Below are 18,566 nucleotides of genomic sequence, written 5' to 3'. Positions count from 1 at the left end.
ATCTCAGAACATTTTCATCCCCCCAAAGAAACCTCATATCCATTAGTAGTTTCTCCCCATTTTTCTGAGTCACCCTACCCCTAGCAATAGGCAACCACTAATCTACTGTCTATCTCTATAGATTTGCCCATCCTGGCAATTTTATATAAATGGCATCATCCAATATGTGGTCTTTTGTGACTGGCTTCTTTTATTTCACATAATGTTTTCAAGGTTCATCTCTGTTTTGGCATGTATCCAGTTAGTTAACATACAGATATTCATTTTTATGGCTGAATAATATTCCATTGCATGGCTATACCACCTTTTGTTTATTAGTTCATCATTTGAAGGAGATTGGGGTTGTTTCTAGTTTTTGGCTATTATGAATAATGCTCTTACGAACGTTGATGTAAAAGTTTTGCCAGACTGTCTTTTAAAGCAGCTGCACCATTTTACGTTCTCACCAGCAGTGTGTGAGGGTTCCAATTTCTCCACATCTTTGTTAACACTTGTTATTATCTTTTTTATTTTAATCATCCTAGTGGATGTGAAATGGTATCTCATTGTGGTTTTGATTCCCATTTCCCTAATGTCAATGATGCTGAGTATCTTTACATGTGCTTGTCGGTCATTTGTTTATCCTCTTTGGGGAAATGACTATTCAGATTCTTTGCACATCTTTACTTATTTATTTATTTTATTTTTGAGAGAGAGAGAGAGACAGAGTGCAGGTGAGGGAGGGGCAGAGAGAGAGGGACACACAGAATCTGAAGCAGGCTCCAGGCTCTGAGCTGTCAGCACAGTGCCCCACGCGGGGCTTGAACTCACAAACCGTGAGATCATGACCCAAGCTGAAGTCGGACAACCAACAACTGAGCCACCCAGGTGCCCCAAGTTTTATTTTATTCTAAATGTCTGTTTATGTCTGCTTTATCTTTCACTGATTTCTGCTCATTTATTATGGTTCATATATTATTTACATTCATTTACTATACCAATTAATTCAATAATACCAATTATATTGAATTATTATTCATTTATTATTTACATGTTTTTTATTCCTAATCATTTATTATACATTCTTTTTAGTATCTTGGATTTAAGATCTTGAGATTAAAGTTTTAGACCAATAATTTTTAACCTATCTCCTAAATGCATGCATTTAAACTATAAATTTCCTTCCAAGCATTGCTTTAGTTACATCACCATTTTAGATGTGCTTTCATTATTTCTCATTTTAATATTTTCTTTTTTTTTATTTTTTTTTAACGTTTATTTATTTTTGAGACAGAGAGACAGAGGATGAACGGGGGAGGGGCAGAGAGAGAGGGAGACACAGAATTGGAAGCAGGCTCCAGGCTCTGAGCCATCAGCCTAGAGCCCGATGAGGTGCTCGAACTCACGGACCGCGAGATCGCGACCTGAGCTGAAGTCGGATGCCCAACCGACTGAGCCACCCAGGCGCCCCACTCATTTTAATATTTTCTAATTTCCACTGAGAATTCTTCATTGACATGTAAATCATTTAGAATTGGTTCCAGTTTTTGGCTTCAGTTTTCAATGTGATTCCATTGTGGCCTAAGAACATAGTCTGCATGATTTCAATTTTTGAAAATATTTTAAACTTGCTTTTTGCTAACATATGGTCTATTTTGGTAAATGTGTCATGTACTTTTAAATATATATTCTGTTGTTGGGAATGGTGCTCTACATAGATCAGTCAGATTGAGTTGTTTCATAAAGTTGTTTAAATCTCATATCTTTACTGATTTTTTTGTCTGACTCTTAATGAGATATTGAGATATGTACATTAAAATCTTTGGCAATGATTGGTTTTTGTGTATTTCTCCATTTAGTTCTGATATTTTGGTTTTACGTATCTGAAGTTATTATTGGCTGCTAGGATTGTAAGGTTTTTTTTTTATTGAATGAAACTTTTGTCATTATGACATCTTTCTTCATCTTTAGTAATATTTTTTGTAAAATTTTTAACTTTTTAATTCATTTTTGAGAGACAGAGTGCGAGTGGGGGAGGGACAGAGAGAGAAGCAGACACCGAATCTGACATCTCTAAGCTGTCAGCACAGAGCCCAGTGGGGGGCTTGAACCCACAAACCATGAGATCATGACCTGAGCTGATGTCCAACACTCAATTGACTGAGCCACCCAGGCGCCCTTTAGTAATACTCCTTAAAGTCAAATTTATGCCTTAGTAATACAATCACAGAACATTTTGGGTGGGTAGTGTTTACATGGTATATATTATATATATATATACATATATATATTATATCTATATATACACACACACACATATATATTTGTTTATTTTGAGAAAGAGTGTGAATGGAGGAGAGAGAGAATCCCAAGCAGGCTCCACTCTGTCAGTGCAGACCCTCATGTGGGGCTGGATCTCACCAGCCAAAATTTTTTTTTTTTTTAAAGGATGGGTTCTTTTGTCTGAGAACTTCTTTTAAATTTTTTTTTCCACGTTTATTCATTTTTGGGACAGAGAGAGACAGAGCATGGACGGGGGAGGGGCAGAGAGAGAGGGAGACACAGAATTGGAAGCAGGCTCCAAGCTCTGAGTCATCAGCCCAGAGCCGGACGCGGGGCTCGAACTCAGGGAGCACGAGATCGTGACCTGGCTGAAGTCGGACGCTTAACCGACTGCTCCACCCAGGCGCCCCCCACCAGCCAAAATTAAGAGTGCAATGTTTAACCTACTGAGCCACCCAGGAACCCCTGCATGGTATATCTTTTTAATCCTTGCAAATTATCTGTGCCTTTTTGTCTCTTGAGTCAAATCTGAAAATCTTTTTAATAGAAGCATTTAATTCATTTACATTTAATGTGAGTACTATTATAGTTGGGTTTAAGTTCACAATCTTACTATGTATTTTATTCATTTTATTTTTCTATTTGTCCTATATATTCTCTTCCTTTATTCCTTTTTTCCTTCATTACTTTGGATTATTCAAGTTTTTTATTATTGTTTTCTCTCTTCTATTAGGTTTTTAATTATACTTGTTTGTTTTCTTTTGGTTATTACCCAGGGCAATGGTTCTGAGTCTTTAGTGCACATCAGAAACACCTAGAGGACTCTTCAAACATACAATTTCTGGGCCCCACCTCTGAAGTTTATAATTTAGTAGGTCTGGGGGAGGAATTTTTACTTCTAAAAAATTCCCAGATGATGTTTATATTGCTTTATACTGCTACTTTGATAATACTTATACTTTGATAATTATTCCTTTAGATTACAATATGTATCCTTGGCTTGTTACAGCCTACCTTAAACTAGTATTTTTTTTTTAACCATTGTCCAAAGAATAAAAACCTTACAATGGTTTATGTCCATTTACCTCTTTCCTACAATTCATGCAACTGTTTTTTTTTTTACTTTACTTCTGCATATAAACTCCACGTTTTATTTTTGCTGCTTTGAAATTCAATTTAAAAAATTTAATCACATATTTATCTTTCCCGCTGCTCTTTTTTTTCCTGAGGACCCATGTTTCCATTTGAGTTAATTTTCCTTTATCTAAAAATAACTACCTTTAATATTTTTTATGGTGCAGGTCTGCTGCTGATGAATTCTCTCAGCTTTTGTCTGAATAAGTATTTATTTTATCATGATTTCCAAAGGATATTTTAATTAGGTATACAACAGATACTTTTTTTTTGTAGAATTTTAAATGTCTATTCTTTTTTCGCTTCCATAGTTTCAATCAGAAAATCAGTCATCTGTCTTATTGTTCCTTTTTTAGAAAGTAATGTGTCTTGTTTTCTCTTGCTGCTTTGAAGATTTTATGTTTGTCTTTCAGCATTTCAGCCGTAATGTTTTTAACTGTGGCTTCCTTTGTATATATCCTCCCTGTGTATTGGGGTTCACTGAGCTATAATGTTTGGGCTGATAAGAGTCATCAGTTCAGGGACTTTCATGACTATTAGCTCTTCAAATATTGCTTCTGCTCCATTCTCTTTCATTCTTATCCTTCTAGGACTCTAATTAAACATACATTTGATTACTTCAATATATTCTTTTACTCCATTTAATTCATCCCATTCTTTTTGTCTCTGTGCCTCATTTTCAGATATTTTCTATTTTCCTGTCTTAAAGTTCACTGTTTTTTGCTCAGTCTAAGCTCTTAAAACTACCCAGTGAATTCTCAATTTTAGCTGTTGTATTTTTAAGTTCTATAATGCATATTTTTATAGATTCCAATCTGTCAAAATTATGCATCACTTTATCCAATTTTCCCATCTTTTCCTCTTTTACTGTGTATGTGTGCATATGTGCATGATATGTATATACATAAGTACATAGTAATTATTTTAAAGTCCTTGTCTGCTAATTCTAACATCTGGATCATCTATGGGTCTGCTTTTACTATCTGCTTTTTCTCTCATCACTCATACTTTCCCACATCTTCTCAAGTCTTATAGTTTATTATATGCTATGTTTGGTGTATAAAAGAACCAATGGGACTGATAGTGTTGTTATTCTACCTCCCCCCCCCCCCCCATAAAGTTTCTCCCTTTATTCTGTTAGATGCATAATTTGAAGGGCTAGTCACCTTAATCCCATCAGGAATGGAATTAGATTGGGGCTGGATTCTGGTTTTAGTTAGACTCAGTTTGCCTCTTCTTTGTCCTTTTTCTTCAGGTGTGGCTCACCTGGACTTCTGATTGACAACTTGGCAAGTCTCTCTCCTTCACCCCTTAAACACTATGGGAGAATCATAGTGTTTATGATTTTAGAAATTTTAATTTAGCTCATTAGCCTCCTACTTCAATGCAGCTTCAAAATCTGGCAAATGTCTTGAGAGGGAGAACTAGCCAAGTATTTCATGCTAGCTTTCTGTCTCTGGTGGGATTTTGTCTCTTAATCATTGTGGACAGAGTTAACTCTGCCCTTCCAATCCAGTTTCCTTTGTGAGTATGGCCTCCTGAGGTTTTTGATTGATAGCCTGGCTTTTCTCTTTCTCTTCATCCCTGGCATTCTGTCCTTCAAAGGTTTTTAGCTTAGTCCCCCACAATATCAAGTTCGATATCTGGCAAAAACTTGAGGGAGAGATCTGTCATGTCTGACACAGTCCCTGTTTCCAGAAGGAATTTACCTCCTAAGCACCAAAAAATTAAAGATTTTTGTGGGCCAGTTCTCCAGGCTCTTTTATACTCCAACATTCAGCAAATATCCATGGTATATTTCCAACTTCTTTAGATTCAAATCTGGTATGTTCACACCCAAGGTCTTCAAAAACTCACCTGGCTTCTCTTTGTCCCAGCAGAGTCTCTGTGCCAAAAACAGAGTCAATATGACCAGAATTGGTAAATGATCTAAGGAATAAAACATCCAGGGATTGTCAGCTCACTCATGAGAGCTCTTCCTTTTCTAGAAATTTAGTTCATCTAGGCTTTGTTGTATCCATGACTTTCCAATGACTTTACACATATAACTTCATAATTTATCTGTTTCAGTGGAAGCCTCGTCTTTCTACTAAATCCTACCTAAAGTAGAAGTCTCAATAGTTACTTGAGAAGTACCACACATAATCTATTTCTGATATTTTCTACTCTATTTCATTAAAAAATGGGGGCATCTGGATTGCTCAGTTGGTTAAGCATCTGACTCTTGGTCTCAGTTCAGGTCATGATCTCTAGGTACGTGAGTTCAAGCATTGCATCAGGCTCTGCTCTGACGGTGCAGAGCCTGCTTGGGATTCTCTCTCCCCTCTCTCTCTGCTCCTACCCTGTTCACACACACACACACACACACACACACACACACACACACACACCCACACCCACACACACACACTCTCTCTCTCTCTCTCTCTCTTGAATTAAACAAACTTTTAAAACATTTAAAAAATAAAAACAAACTTCTGGTCACAATTCACTACTAATCAATGTCAGGATCCACTAATGAATCACAGCTTCCATCCTGAGAAAAGCTGGTCTAACAAGTGTCTGGGAAAAACCAAGGTGTCTGGCTGTTTGGAAGAGGAGGCTCATCAAAGGGATATGGATTAAATGAACCTCAATCCTCTTAGTATTTACAAATTCTTTAAGTATGGAATTCTACCTGTATTTTTTCCTTGAGTCTGACAAAGTCAGACTCAACTTCTCACTGAAAGGGTTGGCAAATTTAATTTTGTTCTACCCCTTCTCTCTTTTTCCTCAATCAAAATCAAATTTTTATGATTTGTCTTAGTCATTAGTATTATAATCCCATTAATCCAAAGTTTTTATTATTTTGTCCACAGAGATATGGCAGTTTCTTTTTAAAAAAACCTACTCTCCAAACTACCCCCTTAAACTTGGCCTTTTCCCGCTGTATTGTTAGTTCTTTTCCTTTAAGTTATACTACCTCAGTATTTGTTTGTGAATGGGTTTTCAACTACCAAGGACCAAAAGAAGCATGTGTTGAAGCAAAACTTGACACATTGCTCTGCTGCGTCAGTGTGTGTATACATCATAATCAGAAAATAAAACAACTTGCACCCTGAGTGAAACAAAACAAGGAAACAAAACCAGGGTCACTGTGTCTAGTTCACTGTCCCAAAATAAAAGAATCCTTAAGTTTTGTTTATAAGTATTGACTCCCTCATAAACACAATTTTATCAACTTTTACAATGTTGATTTGTGATAACCTTTGTAGCTATGACAGCCATTTGAGAAAATTGCTCTTTTCTATCATGAGCGGACTAACTACAAGCTAATAGTATTGATAATTTTGTGGGGTTGTTCCTAACATTTTAAAAAATATTTTTATTTATTTATTTTAGAGAGAGAGACAGAGCATGAGCAGGGGAGGGGCACAGAGAGACACACAGAATCTAAAGCAGGCTTCAAGCTCTGAGCTGTCAGCACAGAGCCCAATGTGGTACTCAAAATCACGAACCATGAGATCATGACCATGAGATCATGGGTACTCACGTACCATGAGATCATGACCTGAACTGAGACCATGAGATCAAGCGTTCAAAGTTGGATGCTTAACCAACTGAGCCACTCTGGCGCCCGCCCCCAACTCTTGTATTTTTTATCTGGTGAACCAGTCCTTTTATACTTGGGAGTTTCTTACAAAATTTTCTTAAAAGTAAACTTTTCCTTAATAAGTGCTTTGTCTCTGAGTATCTCTTTGACAATTCTACAGTTTCTACCAAGATTTTATGTATTTATCTACCAGGGGTAAATATTCGCCAGCCAGAACCAAGTAAACTGTAACTTAACGGTTCTTTGAGTTATAACTTTTTCCAGTCCTAGGGTGAATTTTCTGTGGAAATAGGGTTTTAATTTAGTTGATTCTATTTCTTTTTTATAACTGTTTGGTTTTTTGTTTCCTGGTTAAGTCTGGTTTTCATGCTAGTTCTGATTTGTACACAACCACTATTTCTCTTTTGGCAGCAGCAATGTTGGTAATACAGTTTTTAATGGTCTGTCTGGTCCTTATGAGGTAACATATGACAGTGTATTTGATTGTATTTTACGTTTGTCTTAAGCATTCTGTTAGCTCCTGTCATTGAGATACATCGTTCTTTGCCTTTAGGTCTTGAGAGCTTGATTTAGTCAAACCGATGACTGGTTTCACTAGTAAGTTGGAAAGTTGCTCATATTACTCCCCATAGTACTCATTTATTTCATTGCTGCCTTACCACTGGTGAAACCCTCTATGCTGTTCTCATGTTGTGTGCCACTCTGATTCAAATCAAAATAAAAATATTTTCGTGCCCACCGGAGTGAAGAGCAGATATTGGAAATCTGGAGCTGCATCAGCCAGTGAGATTTTGTACTTGGATTACATTTGATCCATCTGTGGTTGATGTTATAAAACCAAGCTGTTGGTTCTTTTAGTGTATTTTTTTATTTAAAAAAAATTTTTTTTCAATGTTTTTTATTTATTTTTAGGACAGAGAGAGACAGAGCATGAATGGGGGAGGGGCAGAGAGAGAGGGAGACACAGAATCGGAAACAGGCTCCAGGCTCCGAGCCATCAGCCCAGAGCCTGACGCGGGGCTCGAACTCACGGACCACGAGATCGTGACCTGGCTGAAGTCGGACGCTTAACCGACTGCACCACCCAGGAGCCCCTAGTGTATTTTTTTAAAAGCCTTCTTTCCTCCTCAAAAAGGAAGGTACAGCTTTCTACAATAGTCTATTTACAATTATAAACTTTCTCTGTCCCTTGGGATACTATTAGAGACTAACAGGCCATAAGAGCTGTCATCTGAACACACTATGTAAGGATATCTAATTCCAACAGACAAATTTACCATAAGAGAGGACAAAATATATGCAATGAATAAAATTTGAAATTGTTTTTAAATGGTTTTAGAGCAAAGGGTAGAGACTTTGTGTTTTGCTTGAATGGTACAAGTGTTCTACAAATAAGCCTGAATTTGTGATGGAGAGAGAATGATTGCTTTTGACTTGCTTAGAGCTTAATGATCCCTGCAAGAAATCTAAAAAGTTCTGGGTGCATAACTTTTGCTTTCTCTCCTCTCAAAAGAAAATAGGAAAGCATAAATAAATAATCCAGGTAAAGATGTACAAAAGAGCTTTGTACCCCAAAATAAGGTGTTAATAAATCTAAAGTTGTGCTTCTAGCTCAACCCACAACCTGACTGGAAAATTACTACAAAAATAGCCTTGTTTACAAGTTGACAAGATAAGTAATGAGATGCAAATTGACAGCAGAGAGAAAAATAGAAAGAAAACTTTAGTACCTTTAAACAAAGCTTGAAGACTTCCTAAATATTTAGTATGAAAAACAGAAAAATTTAAGTAATCATGTTCCTAATGAGCATGCAGTTAGACAAATTAGACTGGTTTAATAATGCTGTTTAGGATGTCTCCTTTCTGATTTAATTACAGTGAGAATTAAAATGTTGTATGCTCTTCTAACTTATGCAAGACGGGTTTGTTTTCTCATGGAAAGCCTAAATAATTATACTTTATAGATACTTTTCTAATTCCTAAATGAATATTAAACTGAGTTACTTTAATTAGTAATCTTTGGATATAAATTATATCTAAGCAAGTCATTTGTACAGAACAAAATAAATACTAGGTCAACAAACAGTTTTTACATACACTTGCCTTTTATTTTTATATATTTTAAGTGACCATTAATTAGTAGGTTGAAAAGATATATATGAAAAACTGAGGTATGTTGGTATACATGTTCTTTTTTGAAAGAAATGTTTCAAATTGTCTGTAAACTTCTTTAGTCACTTAATCATATCTTTTATATTCTGATAACTTTTTTTGATATGGCATTTCCCAAATTCAGAATAATAAACTATTACTGTGTCTTCTATATAAAATTTTCTTTGGGGTTTCCCAAACAGTTGCTAGACAGCTCCAAAGTTTTGCTAATTTATCCTATAAAAGGAGGAATACTAAAAATTAGTATTAGATATGTTTGGTATACTGCAGATTTTTATTAGCTCAAAACTATTGCAAAAGTCATCCTGCTTATTGAGTCCTACATATGAAAAGAACTTGCACAGCAGTTCAGAGGAGCTTAAACTAAGTTAATTACATTTAAGTAAATGTATTACTATAAATACAAAATAAAGATATTTTTAGCAATTGTGTAACTTTCAGATTGGCCAGAAGCATACTCATGTCTCTATACAAAGATTGGCACAGTAACTATTTTTTAAACTTTATTTATTTATTTTTAAAGTTTATTTGAGAGAGAGAGAGAAAGAGGGAGAGAGGGAGAGGGAGAGAGAGAGAGAGAGAGAGAGAGAGAGAGAGAGAGAGAGAGAGAGAATTCTAAGCAGACTCTGTGCTGTCAGCATGGAGACCTACGTGAGGCTAAATCTCATGAACCATGAGATCATGACCTGAGCCTAAATCAAGAGTCAGACGCATTAACTAACTGAGCCACCCAGGCACCCCCCAAATTGATTTTTTTAAAGGAATATTTTATTTGCAGTTGACAATCCTAAAAATATTTTGAGATAAAAGAACCTGGAGACTTTTTAATGCCCACTCAACCCATAAATTATCCTCTCAGGATAATAATTGACTAAATCCTTATAAAATGATTATGTGTTACTTCAGAAAAAAGATTCTACTCCCCACTATCCTAGTATTGTTGGCCTTTACAAAATTAACCTAAGCCATTGAGTCTTGTCATCCACGGACAGTTTCTGCTTTTTCATCAAGTCCCCGTGATAAGATACAGAGCAAAAACGGAGTCTTCTGGAACAAACATGAAAAGAATGAAAGCCTCAGTAAACACTTTACCATACTCGTAATTGTTGACTCTATAGGGAGCGGACTCATGGAAACAGATTTTTCAGCTTAAACTGGTATCAGCATGACAAAAAGATACCTGTCAGACTATCAAAAGATAGAGTCAGGATTTCTAGGATTCTTTAAATCCAGAAGCAAATGACTTCAAGAAATTGAGTGCTTCACCTCAAATCAGAAAAACAAGAATTTATCACCTAGGACTAAATGAGTTAATTCTGTGAATGCTTTCTTTCTAAGGGACATACATTATTTTGATCTATCTATTGGCTACACTTATATAAACTGGTAGAAACATTCCTTAAATGGTATTATGTTCCAACTGACTCTTCAGAATTACAGAAAAAAAAATATTTGGAAATACTTAATGGAATTTATAAGTAAGAGATTGGCAGGAAAACAAAAATAATGATTCTGGAGAAAATCATATATCAATGTACCACAAAATGGTAAAAATTGTTAAATATTATACAAAATGCCTTTACTAAGTTTCCTTCCTTTTCATAGCCATGTAGCTATTTAGCATAAGTTCAATCAAAACCTATTCTCCTTACTACCAAGTAGTAATTTAAAAATTGCTTTACTGTCTGTGGCTATGCCTCAAATCCCATTAAAGTAGGTATGGCAAGCTCATTACTAAACAAGTTCCAAGCAACTTCACTGAGGTGAACTGAATGGCTCTTGGCTTCGGATTTCAGTATAAGAGCTTATGGGAGCAGTATCTTACATATAAAGGAATGACAGCCTTAAAGACTTTACAAAGTCTCCAAAGTTAACCCCTAAATTGTAGTATCACATGTCTCTAGTTTCACTAACCAGATTATAAAAAGGTCTCTGTGCATTAAGCATCACCTTTTATCACATCCATATAATAAAACTAACCAAATAACACAAAATATCAAAGTAATGATACTGTATCATAAAATCAGTAGACAAATTTATGTGGTCAGAGCCATGCTTTAGGAGGAAATTTGGAGGCAAAATTTACATCTTAACCAGATGGGTAAGCAATGCACATCACATTCCAGAGTAGAAAACAAAATGAAACAACAGTGTAAAGGGTCAACACAACATGTCTAAGTTGTGCAAACCTTTCACATTCCAAAGAAAGGTTTGGTCTTTACTCAACTCCCAGGAGATGACCTCTAAGGCCTTGGAATATCCTGCCTGATGATGTTTTTGTTTACCTAGGGACCGCAGGCCTCCCAGATAGTTCATGCTAACAATGTGATTTATGGTCCACTATGGCCTTAGGCCATGCAGTATCAGCTTGACCTACACAGAGGGGCTGGAGACTGAAGGTTGGCCATATAGGCAGTCAGCCATGCTTGTGTGATCAGTCCATACCGAAAAACCTGAACACCAAGGCTTGGAGGAGCTTCCTTACTTGGCAATATTGCAAGCATATCACCACACATCATTGCGAGGAGAATTAAGTGCTTGTCTGCATGATTTCACTGGAAGAGGACAACTGGAAGCTCATGCCTGGTGTTTCCTGGACTTTGTCCAATGTCCCCTTTCCAGTTGCTTATTTAAATCTCTATTCTCTTGCTGTAATAAACCAAAACTGTGAGTACAACAGCTTTTCTAAGTTCTGTGTGTTGTTTTAGTGAAATCATTGAACCCAAAGATGGTCTTGGGGAATCCCTGCAAACTTACTTTGCAACCTTGAGATAAAGTAACATCAGCAAACAATCACCCTGTCTAGTTCTTGCTCCTCAAGTAAATGAAATCTTGAGTCTTTCCTGTAAGTTACTCTCTAATTAAAACAACTATATCTCTGATTTTGGAAATGTCTGAAGATATGCGATGATCTTTTTGGATACGGCAATTATGTGAAAAAAGTGTTGTTTTCCACCTTAAAGACAGTGCATACAAACTTGGTGACCTTGGTAAGTTTGCAGGTAGCTTTTTCCCTCTAAATGCTTGTCATATTTTTAATTTGTTAAGGCTGTCCTTCTAAAGCTTGGACTCCCTTGTAGATCTTCTTTGCATATGAACTCCTTTTCTTTTCTAAATGCTTTAGTCTCTAAGTGGCTTATGTTTTATTTCAGCAGGTGGAAGTTTGAATCAATAGCATTTTAGTAGACTCGTTAAGAGAAACTCTACTTTTTCTGGAACATTCATAGCAATGTTAGGAAGTTGCTCTGAGAATTTGAAATCACAGGCAAATATCCTACCCAAATACCAAAGGCACAGCCTTCCATCTACTTGAAACCTATGCTATAAAAGAACAAAAAGAAAAGTACTTTATCTGAAAATTTAGCTCAGTGCTCATATCATAAGAGAGAATCAAGATATGTATTAACTGATATAAATTCTCAAGCAGATAAGTTATATACATAAAAATATAGAATAAGTTTTTACCATACCATTCAGTTTTGAGATTAAAGTAAAAGTAGAAATTCCATACCTAAAAATAACTTATTTTAACTCTGGTACTGAATTTCCCAGCTTTAAATTTGTTAGCTCAGTTTATTTTGGGAAAAGCAAAGATAATGATGCTTTTTATGTTGTGTTCAAGCATTCAATAGTTAAGATATTAATAGCATTATTCTCTCATATGTATTACATATTTTAGATTTGGCTGTCTCTGAAAAGATATTTTTAAGGTATTAAACATTTTTCTTTTGCTAGAAATTATAAACTATAAAACCAGAAATGTTCCATGGAATTCTCAGGAGTGTTTTTAAATTTAATTTTAAATGGGTTTCCTGTGTACCAATATGATTTATGTTTTAAATAACACATTTGTAAAGTTGAAAGGACCTACAGTGAAAAAAAGTGAAATACTTTCCAGTTCAGCAAGAAGATTCTGGACAACTGCTCTGTAAACATCAATCTTATATTTCAGACAAGAAATGATTCACATTCTGTACTAGTTCAGTAATAGATTTTTCTAAGAAATACAAGTCAATGTACATTTAACTTCAAAGAAAACTAACCAAAAAAATACCTTTCAATGATTTCTGAACTTATCCTAAAATTTACTCAATCAGACCAACTAAAATTAGGTCAACAGTGTATTATTTTAGCTATGACTAGAAGGTCTGTTCATTTTACAATCTTCCTTTTAAGATCTCTTTATTTAAGCAACTTTAATAATTTGTAATGAATACACTTTTACAAGTAGGTAGAATCCCATTATAATGAACATCATTCCAGTGTTCACTTCCCTATGGCATTTCTCCCTATGTTCTAACCATAACCCAGAGCTGATATGGCTACAAAGAAATACATTGAAGAGGATATCAAAAGTCACAGAAATACAGCCTCTTAGTAGTACTTTATTTAATGAAGCTATTTTCCATTAAGATTTTTTTTTTTAATTTTTTAATGTTTATTTATTTTGAGGGAGAGAGACAGAGTGCAAGCAGGGGAAGGGCAGAGAGAGACAGAGAGAGAGACAGACAGACAGACAGAATCTAAAGCAGGCTCCAGGCTCTGAGCTGTCAGCGTAGAGCCTGACACGGGACTCGAACTCACAAACTGTGAGATCATGACCTGAGCTGAAGTTGGATGCTTAACCAACCGAGCCACCCAGGCGCCCCTCCAGGTAAGGTATTTATATATTTCACCCACTCACTCATTTAAAAATATTCTATCAGGTCTAACGCTCAGTAAAATGACATAACTTTAAAGAGCACCACATTGATAGTATATCAATTTTTAATTTTTTCAGTCCTGTTGAATGTTGATGTTCAGATTTGACATGCACACAGTTTTTCTCTCATAAATCTCATATCTTTATGAATTTAAAAACTACCCAGAGGCGCCTGGGTGGCTCAGTTGGCTAAGTGTCCGACTCTTGATTTCAGTTCAGGTCATGATCTCATGGCTCTGCGTTGGGCATGGAACCTGCTTGGGATTCTCTCTCCCCCTCTTCCTCTGTCCCTCTCCCACATGTACATGCACACTCTATCTCTCAAAAAAATTTTAAAAGTTAAAAATTAAAAAAAAATTGAAATTAAAATTACACACACACACACACACACACACACACACACACACACACAAAACAAAATGTCTTAAGCACCTGCAGAACAAATTTCTTTCCTACCCATAGGGCCCATGCTTTGCTAGACTGCACAGAAGCAGTGACTAGATAGAAACAATGGATGAAGAATAATGAGGTCATTTGTTAAGGGATTCACTTTGAATACATTTATTTGGGCCCACATTAGAAAAGTGACATTTCTCTAATATAGGTTGGTTAGTATTTGAAAAGAGTGTTCTATAGGCCAGTAAATGTAATGGTGTTAAAACAGGACACCTATCTGTAAAATATAGAAAACACATCTGTAATAGTATTTCTGGGATAAATAGTAGATTGCCACAAACCATAAGGGATATTTGGGAGTATTCCTAATTTAAACTGGCTATCTTTCCTCCACATCTTTCAAATACATTCCTTTTAAAGATTTATTAAGAGCTAACTTCTTCTTCCTTAAATAACATTTAGGACTACATTTTAAATTATTATCCAGTACTCACAGAGTTTCACAAAAACATTGACGACCTTCTCTGTGTGTGATGTACCCTGATATTTTCAATGCTATTCTAATATCATTTAAAAAGTGTTCATAGTGACCCACTAAATGGATTTCACAATCCATTAGTAGGATAGGACCTGCAGTTTGAAAAACACTGACTTGGTCCAACCTATGGGGAAGCTGAAGTGTGAAGGAATTGAGTGGCTTAAATTCATAAGAAAAGTGAGTGGTAATCATTTGCATAATTCTGTGCAAGTCAAAAACTATTACTTTTCTGTTTTAGTCTCAGTCATTATTGCTTGATTTTTTTTATCTTCTTTATTCTCTACTCCCTTATTTTACTTCAGTGTTTCATACCCATTTTTTCTACTCGTGTCTTGATACATGGTTATATAGACAATACATCTTTGAAATTTATATTAAGTGAACTAGTATCTTCAGTCAACAAGAATTAAGAATCCTAGTCCAATACTGCCATGAGGTGAAAAAGCAAATGAAAGCTATATGTATCAAGAAAAAGAATGAAGAAATACAAATAGGCCAACTTTATCTATCAATAGATGAGAAATTTAGTAGACAAATATTTAAGCATCTTCTCTGGGATGGTCATTATACCTCTATGTCAACTATTGTTTTCTTCCTTCTGTTATATTTCTGTACAGTCTCCTCTATCAGACTTTAAGCAACGTGAAGAGAGAATTCATGTATAATGTGTCTTTGAATCTCCCATAGCATCTAGCACAGTATCCTGGAGATCAACAAATACTTGAGTAGAGATCAGTAACTACTTCCTGAATGAACATGTCCAACACACCAATACACAAATAAAGAACTACCTTTGTTCTCTAATCTCTTCCTCTTAGCATTATAAAATCAAAGAAAGCATGATTCTGAGTGCCTGTTGTCTGTACACCCAAACAAACAACAAAATACTGGAATATTTTAACCAATGGTTATGTAAAACTTGGTCACATATCCTTGAAAGATGAAACAGCAGCACAATTGAACTGGTGTCTAAAACAGCAGTACCTGACCCATTATGCTTACTCTGATGAGACCATCAAAGAAGGTTAACTAAGTTTCATGACAAGCAATTATCAAATATTTATTGAGAGGTCTACTTATGGGCTAGGTATTGTGCCAAGTGCTGGGCTACAGTGGTAAGCAAGGCAGAATCATGCCCTTAGGGAGATTTCAGTCTATGGGAAAGACAAACAAATAAACGATAACAAGTAAGTATACTAAGTGCAAACAAAGGAGAAATACCAAGAAGAGGCAGCTGAGCCAGATTTGGGAGAAGGCGGGGGGGGGGGGGTATTAAGGGGAGATTTAAAGAGAACTTCCTAGAGGAAGCAGTAAATTGAGACCTGAAGAATGAGGTAAGGCTAGACAAGCAATATCTATGCAGGGAAAATCTAGGCACAGAGTATGATGGATAAATTCACCCTTATTTTAAAAGATTATTCTAGAAAGATGATTATGTCACAGAACTTTTTATCTTTAAAATTTTTTTCAAATTTTATTTAAATCCAAGTTGGTTAACATATAGTGTAATAATGATTTCAGGAGTAGAATTCAGTGATTCATCACTTACGTATCTTTTTTGACAGCTAACTCATAATTCCCAACGTTCCTCCTCCAAGCACATTGGATTCAGTCTCCCAACACTGCAGACTACTGAACTGGTCATTAACAAGACCTATATTGTCACAAAACTGCTTTAGAGCATAAAGGAACAATTTGCTTCTCTATTATTTTCTGCTGAAACTATCAAAGCACATAGGTACACAATGAACCATACATACATAGTAAAAAATAAACTTCTTCAGTGGGGTGTGCTAATTTATAGTTCTAATAATTGCCTATGGCATCTAGCAGGATCTTGCACCAAATGAGAATTCAATGACTCTATACCAATAAGGAGAACACTCCCAAAAATTCTACCAGGAAAAAAAAATCCACCTGATTCTTCAAATGACTCACAACTACAATAAAAAAACAACAACAAAACAAAACTCTGACCTAGACAATATTTTAAAACTTTAAACTTTACAATTTTGTTATGACTAATTCTCCTTACATAACAAAATATGAAAAAGGAATTAAAGAAGTTACATGAAAATAAGCATATAGATTGTGAAGAAAAAGGCTGAAGCATAGGCCAAGTATATTTAATTACCAAGAAGTAAATTTAGTTTTACATCGATGACAGCCAATATAATTTTATTTATCTTCATTTCATCAAAAGGTGCCATGGAACCCATAATGAGTTTTTTTCCCCCCTCACAGATGCTATTATGCCGTAGAGAGTTTTGTCTTATTATACATCTGGGAGTCAGCTTAGTTATCTAAACTTCACATACAATTAAATGTTCTCAGTGCAGACAGCTTTAGTTACAGCTGAATAGAGTTCCAGGAAACCCCATTAGGAGTTTCACTATTTACTCTACACCAACAATGGCAGCTGGCACATTTTTGGCCACGGTGAGCAGTCCTTCCACTGTGCATAACCAACTAGACTTTCCCCCTTAGTTTGATTCTCACCACATTGCAATCAAATTTTAATTTAATTTTTTGATGTCCTGTTACAGATTAAGACTACTCCTTTATAGTTAAAAGTTGTATTTTTTCAGTTGTATAGTTATATTTAAAAAAAAATTTTTTTTTTACATTTTATTTATTTTTGATAGAGAGAGACAGAGTACAAGTGGGGAGGGGCAGAGAGAGAAGGAGACACAGAATCTGAAGCAGGCTCCAGGCTCAGAGCTGTCAGCACAGAGCCCGACATGGAGCTCAAACTCACAAACTGCGAGATCATGACCTGAGCCAAGTTGGAAGCTTAACCGACTGAGCCACCCAGGCGCCCCTGTATAGTCGTATTTTTAAAGTAAAAAGGCTATATAAAAATCTCAAAAACAACTTTTTTTGAGAGAGAGAGAGAGAGAGAGAGAGAGAGAGAGAGAGAGAGAGAGAGAGAGAGAGAATGTGCACTAGTGTGCATGAGCAGCTGAAAAGCAAAGGGAGAGAGAGAATCTTAAGCAGGCCCCACCCTGGGGCTTGATGTCATGACCCTGAGATCATGACATGAGCCAAAATCAAGAGTTGGATGCTTAACTGACTGAGCCACCCAGGCGTCCCTCAAAAACAACTTTTAAGTACACCACCACCACTAGCTAGCTCCCTATTTTAAGTATCTCCTTTTATCTTATACTGCTGAAAAATGAGCATGTCCCTTCAACCCCTCTATATTCAGCTAATACCCAATAAAAATGGCTAGGCTGCCAATGACCCATACAAGTACAGTTAACTCAAGATTCCAGGAACTGCTATTTCCAGAATTAGAATATTCACAATACCTGCTGTTTTAAACACTCACGTTCTAGTTTCACGGTCTCATCGAAGTTGAGACCTGTCTTGGCTAGACAGCTCCAATTCCATTTTTTTCAATTTCTGATTAAATAAAAAACAAACAAACCTGTTTTTCACTTAAGTGAACAAAATCCACGATATCCTACCGAGTCTCTGCTAGGCAGAGCGCAGCTGCAGGGTTGCCATGGCAACTCTTGTACACTGGCCACAGATTGCCCCTGTCCAAGAAGGAAATCATTTGCTCCACCCCTGAGGAGTCAAAGGCTCTGGTAAGCAGCAGTCTGTGAGCAGGACACATTTCTAGTTCAGTAGCTGTGACGGAGCAACAAGAGACAATTCTTTAGTGTTTCTCCATAATAAATGTCACCCAACAACCAAAACAGACTCCAAATCAAGTTGCCATGTGTGATTATGTATTTCTACACCATGGTAAGATTATATTCTTT

The 18,566-nt window shown here is 35.9% G+C and overlaps 1 protein-coding gene across 9 annotated transcripts in view; it reads right to left on the bottom strand.

Annotated features, from left to right (window-relative positions):
* The window catches only part of CCDC162P (coiled-coil domain containing 162), a 175,365-nt gene that overhangs the window by 155,581 nt on the left and 1,218 nt on the right, over nt 1-18,566 (bottom strand). For 8 of the 9 annotated variants that reach the window (XM_045058585.1, XM_045058588.1, XM_045058586.1 and 5 more), the window contains 2 exons: nt 18,267-18,432; nt 5,254-5,325 (listed from right to left, as the gene is read on the bottom strand). The gene's annotated coding sequence lies outside the window, so the exon portion shown is untranslated. The remainder of the gene's footprint in view (nt 1-5,253; nt 5,326-18,266; nt 18,433-18,566) is intronic. The other variant, XM_045058584.1, reaches the window with a different exon arrangement.

This window comes from Felis catus, chromosome B2, assembly GCF_018350175.1.
Source record: "Felis catus isolate Fca126 chromosome B2, F.catus_Fca126_mat1.0, whole genome shotgun sequence".
NCBI classification, from domain to species: Eukaryota; Metazoa; Chordata; class Mammalia; order Carnivora; family Felidae; genus Felis; species Felis catus.
This window is presented reverse-complemented; position numbering and strand designations above follow the sequence as displayed.